Source organism: Moschus berezovskii, chromosome 4 (assembly GCF_049115385.1).
Source record: "Moschus berezovskii isolate FMDL1 chromosome 4, NW_MosBer_1.0, whole genome shotgun sequence".
NCBI lineage: Eukaryota > Metazoa > Chordata > Mammalia > Artiodactyla > Moschidae > Moschus > Moschus berezovskii.
In genome coordinates, this window is record NC_142463.1 from 122214862 (window position 1) to 122222402 (window position 7541).

At 40.5% G+C, this 7541-nt stretch overlaps 1 pseudogene; it reads right to left on the reverse strand.

Annotated features, from left to right (window-relative positions):
* Positions 1–3040: 3040 nt before the first annotated feature.
* On the reverse strand, positions 3041–3628 carry LOC129540461 (small ribosomal subunit protein eS7 pseudogene; annotated as a pseudogene).
* Between the last annotated feature and the right edge of the window lie 3913 nt (positions 3629–7541).

Here is a 7541-nt window from a genome sequence, read left to right on the forward strand (position 1 = left end):
TTTGGCTCCATCTCTTCATTCTTTCTGAAGTTATTTCTCCTCTGATCTCTAGTAGCATACTACCGACCTGGGGCATTCATCTTTCAGTGTCTTATATTTTTGCCTTTTCATCCTGTTCATGGAGTTCTCCAGGCAGGAAGACTGAAGTGATTTGCCATTCCTTTCTCCAGTGGACCACATTTTCTGTAAATTACCTCTTGTCAAAGTCATGGCTTCTGTTCCCATCACACTTGATATCTCAGCACATAGAAATCACTCTTGAAATCCTCTCCCCTTTTGGATCTGGTAACACCACTCTCTCTTCCTCTTACTTGTTCCCTGCATCTCTATTTGATGGTTCTTTCTACTCTACCTGACCTCTAAAGGCAAACAGACCTTAAGACTTGCCTTAGGACATTCAATCTTTATGTTCTTTCCCCTACGTAAATTTATCCAGTTTCATTAATTTAAAAATACATCTCTATGCTAATGATGACCACATTGATTTCCCCAGGTCAGAATTCTACCTAAAACTGTAGAATTGCCCTTTTCCTGAAATTTATGGGGCCAAATGGGACATGACATTTTCTAACTCACCTGCTCAAGGGACCCAGGCATTTCCACCTCATTTAGCACCACCAACTATCCAGTGACTCAAACCAAGACCTAGAAGTTCCTTAGTTCCTCCCATTCCTTCTCTCTCTGAAATGATTCTTGAGATTTTCTGTTTCTTTTTATTTTTACTGTCATGTCTTAGTCTAGGAAACCTTATTTCAATATTGGATTTATGCAGCCACCTTTTAAGGAGTCTCCCCAATTCCAGTCTTGCCATTCTTCAATTATTAAGAGAAACTAACAGTATCTTGACCCCATTTCCCAAATACTTTAAGGATTTTATAACTTTTTACAATTATTATAATATTTAAATTTATTTATTTTTAGTTGAAGGACAATGCTTTACAATATTGTTTTGGTTTCTGTCATACATCAACATGAGTCAGCCATAGGTATGCATATGTCCCCTCTCTCTTGAACTTCCCTCCCACCACCCTCATCTTAGCCATATAGGATGCATCTTTTTTCCCATTAAAAGCCAAGCTTTCCTCTGTTCTCTGCATCTCATCTCATCTCATCCACCCCTTCCCACTTCTCCAGGTTGTCATAAGCCCCAGTTTGAATTACCTGAATCATACAGGAAATTCCTACTTGCTACCTGTTTTATATAGAGCAGTGTATATGCTTCCATGCTACTCTCTCCATTTGTCCCACCCTCTCCTTCCTTTCCCTGTGTCCACAAGTCCGTTTTCTATATCTGTTTCTCCACTACAGCCCTGAAAATAGGTTAATCAGTACCATCTTTCTGGATTCCATATATATGTGTTAAATATGATATTTGTTTTTCATTTTTCTGACTTAACTTCACTCTGAATAATAGGCTCTAGGTTCAAGGGATTTTATAACATTTTATTTCCACTCTTTGGCCATCAATTCATATGTTGTCATTGTTCATTTTTTATTCTTAAACTTTTAATTCCACAAATAAAATTATTATATTTAGATAGTATTTGAATTTATCTATATATTTCTGGTTTCCTTTGCTCTCAGATCTGTTTTGCATTTCAGGTCATCTTTCTGGATCTTTTCTTTTTGAAGTACAATATAACCTTTAATTAGAGATACCGGGAATATTTCACGCAAAGATGGGCACAATAAAGGACAGAAACAGTATGGACCTAACAGAAGCAGAAGATATTAAGAAGAGGTGGCAAGAATACACAGAAGAACTGTACAAAAAAAGATCTTCATGACGTAGATAACCACGATGGTGTGATCAATGGACTAGAGACAGACATCCTGGAATGTGAAATCAAGTGGGCCTTAGGAAGCATCACTACAAACAAAGCTAGTGGAGGTGATGGAATTCCAGTTGAGCTATTTCAAATCCTAAAAGATGGTGCTGTTAAATGCTGCACTCAATATGCCAGCAAATCTGGAAAACTCAGCAGTGGCCACAGGACTGGAAAAGGTCAGTTTTCATTCTAATCCCAAAGAAAGGCAATGCCAAAGAATGCTCACACTATCGCACAATTGCCCTCATCTCACACACTAGCAAAGAAATGCTCAAAATTCTCCAAGCTAGACTTTAACAGTACATGAACTGAGGACTTCCAGATGTTCAAGCTGGATTTAGAAAAGACAGAGGAACCAGAGATCAAATTGCCAACATCTGCTGGATCATCAATAAAGCAAGAGCGTTCCAGAAAAACATCTGCTTTTGCTTTATTGACTATGCCAAAGTCTTTGACTGTGTGGATCACAACAAACTGTGGAAAATTCTTCAAGAGAAGGGAATACCAGACCACCTGACCTGCCACCTAAGAAATCTGCATGCAGGTGAAGAAACAACAGTTAGAAATGGACAGCGAACAACAGACTGGTTCCAATTGGGAAAGGAATATGTCAAGACTGTATATTGTCATCGTGTTTATTTAACTTATATGCAGAGTACATCATGCTAAATGCTGGGCTGGATGAAGCACAATGTGGAATCAAGATTGCCGGGAGAAATAGCAATAACCTCAGATATGCAGATGACACCCCCCTTATGGCAGAAATCAAAGAACTAAACAGCCTCTTGATGAAAGTGAAAGAGGAGAGTAAAAAAGTTGGCTTAAAGCTCAACATTCAGAAAACTAAGATCATGACCACTGGTCTCATCACTTCATGGAAAACAGATGGGGAAACAATCGAAACTGAGGACTTTATTTGGCGGGGGGGGCTTCAAAATCACTGCAGCTGGTGACTGCAGCCATGAAATTAAAAGACGCTTGGTCCTTGAAAGAAAAGCTATGCCCAACCTAGACAACATATTAAAAAGCAGAGACAGTACTTTATCAACAAACGTCTGTCTAGTCAAAACTATATTTTTTCCAGTAGTCATGTATGGACGTGAGAGTTGGATTATAAAGAAAACTAAGCACCGAAGAATTGATGCTTTTGAACTGTGGTGTTGGAAAAGAGACTCTTTTTTGGGGGGGGCGGGGAATAATATTTTATTTAGTCATTTGTTTACAACTGAAACTGAGAATTCAAAATTAACATCCTTGCCCATGAGCTTCTTACAGACACCAGAAAATGTTTCAACCTTGTGCTCCTCGTTGTTCTGCTGAGCTTCGTCCAAATGGACCTTTATGAGTCTGCTGCCGTCCAGCTTCACGTGGATCCTCTTGCCCATGATTCACTTGGGAAAGCCAAGTCTTCCAGGATGGCGTCGTGCACAGCGGTCAGAGTGTGGCTCCTGGGACGTTTCTGCTTATTTTTCGTACGTTTTTTTCGAGTTGACTTAGGCAGAATTCTCCTCTGGGCGAGGAAGACGACGTTCTTCCCGCTGTACTTCTCCAGTTCGCGCACCAGGCGCACCTGGATTTTCTGGAAAGACTTCAGCTGTGGGACCGGGAAGAAGATGACGATAGCTTTCTGGCCACCACCAACTTTGATCTCCTTGGCGGCCGAGATGCTCAGCTCCCGCAGCTGCGCCTTGAGGTCCGAGTTCATCTCCAGCTCCAGCAGGGCCTGGGAGATGCGTGACTCGAACTCATCCGGCTTCTCGCAGTTGGGCTTTGACGATCTTGGCACTGGAGCTGACCATGGCCGGGACCTTGCAGAAGCGGCCAAAAGTTCTTGCCGCTGGCGACTCCAGCAGGCCTAGGAAGAGGAGAGAAGAGACTCTTGAGAGTCCCGTGGGCTGCAAGGAGATCCAAACAGTCAATCCTAAAGGAAATCAGTCTGGAATATTCATTGGAAGGACTGATGCTGAAGCTGAAACTCCAATACTTTGGCCACCTGATGCGAAGAGCTGACTCATTTGAAAAGACCCTGATGTTGGGAAAGATTGAGGGCAGGAGAAGGGGATGACAGAGTGTGAGATGGTTGGATGGTATCGCTGACGTGATGGAGATGAGTTTGAGTAGGCTCTGGAAGTTGGTGATGGACAGGGAAGCCTGGCATGCTGCAGTACATGGGGTCTCAAAGAGTTGGACATGACTGAATGACTGAACTGATCTGACTGATGACCGTTGGAGAAGTTTCTTGGTAGTAAATTCTCAGTTTTTATTTGTCTGTAAATGTTATTGTTTTACTATTTTTAAATATAATTTTTCTGGATACATCCTCTGAATTGTTAGTTATTTTCTCTCAACATACTTAAGTTGTAACTCCACTGTTTCTAACTTTGCTAGGAAGAGGAGAGAAGAGACTTGGAGAAGCCAGCTGTCTTTGTAATGGCCACACCTTTGTAAGTAGTCTGTCATTGTTATCAGGCTGTTTTCCATACTGTGTCTTTGTCTTTTGTGTTATACAGTTTCACTATTATACTAGGTATGGATTTTCTTTTATGTGTCATATCTGGTATGATTTTACTTCCTGAAGTTTTGAACCTATACTTTTTATTAGTTCTATCAAATTTATGGAGTCTTAAATATTGCCTCTCCTACCTTCTACCTGTTCTCTCCTCTTGGGATTTCAATTATACATGTTAGACTTTCTCATTCTATTCTCAATGTCTCTAAACCCTTCTTTTGTATTTTCGTCTTCTTGCTTTCTCTTTTCTATCTTCTGACAATTCTTTGAATATCTTCCAATCACTGATTCTCTCCTAATTTGAATCTTAACTGCCAGATAGCCTGTCCATTGAGATTTTAATTTTATATTTTTTTCATTAAAAAAAATAATTTATTTTTGACTGTGTTGGGTCTTCATTGCTGTGTGTGGGCTCTCTCTAGCTGCAGTGAGCATGAGCAGGGCTACTCTCTCATTGTAGTGTGCAGGCTTCTCATTGCATTGGCTTCTCTTTTTGGGGAACACAGACTCTAGAGTAAATGGCTTCAGTAGTTGTGACCTGTGGGCTCCAGAGTGAGGACTCATTAGTTGTGGCACTTATCAGGGCTTAGTTGCCCTGTGGCATAGGATTTTCCTGGGCCAAGGAACAAACTGGTGTTCCCTGCATTGGCAGGCAGATTCTTAACCACTGGATCACCAGGGAAGCCCCTATTTTTCATTTTTTAATGGTTCCATTTGTTTTTCCTCCAGACTTGTTTCTTCTTTCTTAGTAGTTTCTTGAGTTCTTATCTTTGCAATTGCATCTTTTATTTCTTTAAGCATAATTTACACATAACTATTTATAAATTTATACATAGCTATTTAAAAAATGCATTCTCACATCCTTAGGGGTTCCTGGGCATCTAAATCTACTGACTATTGTTTCAACTTATTTTTCACTCATAGTGACTTCTCACGTAAATACTTTGAAAAATGAGAGCTCAGTGGCTCTACCTCAGTTTGTAGGAGTTTCTGAGGCCCAACATGGGGAAGCTTCCTTCAAAGATGATTTGCTTTATTTTTATAAGCCAGTGAGCACTATTTGCCCTGAACTAGGACAATTAAAGCACATCTAAAGAGCTTTGACTGAGATCCAGGGTTCTCAGTTCAGCTTTCTGACCTGGTTATTTCTCCAAATATCAAAATACTCTGAATAATCTTTATATAAGTCAGTAAAGCTTTCCTTTTTGGGTCAGCTTCCAGTCCAGTTCCTTGTCACCCACCTTAGTTCTCCCACTCTGATCCTTACTGCGTCAGCCCTGGTCTCCCACCTCAGTGACTTTAGTTCTCAGCCGTTCCAGACCAAGTTCACATTTGCATGTATATATCTGGGGCATGGTATCATTTTTGAATTAATTTTTTCTTCCTTCTGTGAGATCTCCAATGACTTAGAGAATTTGTTGTTGTTCAGTCGCTAAGTTGTGTCTGACTCTTTGTGACCCCATGGACTGCAGTGCGCCAGGGTTCCCTGTCCTTCACTGTCTCCTGGAATTTGCTAAACTCATGTCCATTGAATTGGTGATGCCATCTGACCATCTCATCCTCTGTCTCTCCCTTCTCCTCCTGCTCTCAGTCTTTTGAGCATCAGGGTCTTTTCCAGTGAGTGGGCTCTTCAAGTCAAGTGGCCAAAGTATTGGAGCTTCAACATCAGTCCTTCCTATGAATATTCAGGGTTGATTTCCTTTCGGATTGACTGGTTTGATCTCCTTGCAGTCCAAGGGACCTGTGAGGCAGATAGATCTTCAGAGTTTCTTGTCAGTCATTCTTCTTCAATCATTATTTGCACTGGGCTATGAATGAACAGCTCATAGAACTTACAGGTCCCCTTGCTCATAGCCATTCAACAGCCTCTTGTTGCACAAGTCAGCCACACTCTGTGGCTTACAAGTCCCTTGGGATTTTCCCTTGTTTGTATCTTCAACTTTATTTCTCCTTCTTTGTCTCTACCTCCAGTCACCCTTGTCATTTTTATTTCCTAACTACCAAGCCCTTCCTAACTCTGGGGCTTTGCACAGAGTCTTCTTTTGCTTATAACAGTCTCCCTCATGCTCTTTACATGGTCCTTCCAATCTCAGTTTACCCTCCCTCATCACCTTATCTAGCTTATGCTTTCATTTATTTCTCTTCCTCTTAATCTTTTCTTGATGGGTAAATTTTTGTATAGATATTTAAAATTATGTTTTAAATTCATAGACTGTTTTGCTTTTGCCATCCATCATTTTGTGTGTTGTTTAAGAAATGTTTTCTTACACCAGTATCATAAATATGTCATATATATACTATTCTACTGTAAGTCATAGATATTTTCTTTTAAAGTTTTTCTTTAAAACTCAATCTGTAAATTTTTTCATGTACCCACGAGCCACTGGGAAAGCTTCACCCAATTAGCCTGTAGGTACTTCCCAGCTGGCCCATGGGTACCTCCAGAACCCAATATGCTTCACCTCTACCCACCACTCCTCTCTGCAACAGGGTTCTTGTGTGTGCTCCCAAAGGTGGCAGTCAGGGTAAGCTTAGGAAGACAGCAAACAAACACACGCAGAAAGTAGACCTGAATTTGCAGTCCAGGGAGAGATTACAAGCTTCAGCTGTAGTGTCGCTTTTGGGAAAAGCAGAGAGAGACTGCCAACACTGGACCTGGTGCACTGTAGTGTTAAAAGCAGTCTTGATACAAGTGTAAGAACTCTGCCACAAAAATGAGCAAGGAGAATAGAGCAGGCATATCCATAGAAGGCCCAAGAAAGTCTCAGGATCTCCAGCAGGGATGCCAAAAGATACTTCTTCATAGAGCAAGTGATGCAACTAATGTGAAGTCAGCAACAGAAACCTCCAAGGAACATAAAAATTCAAGGAAATATGACACAAGAAATAAATGATCAACTAATATTTGACAAGGAAGCCAAGAATACTCAATGGGGAAAGCAAAGTCTCTACAATAAATAATGCTGGGGAAATGAAGAGTGAAATTAGACCCCTATCTTACACCACTCACAAAAATTAATTCTAAATAGATTAACAACTTGAAAAGAAAACAAACAACCATAAAACTCCTGGAAGAAAATGTAAGGAAAAAGTTCCTTGATGTTGGTCTTGGCAATGATTCTTAGGCTATGATATCAAAAGCACAGGCCACAAAAGCAAAAGTTAATAAGTGGGACCACATTAAACCAAAAAGATTCTGCACA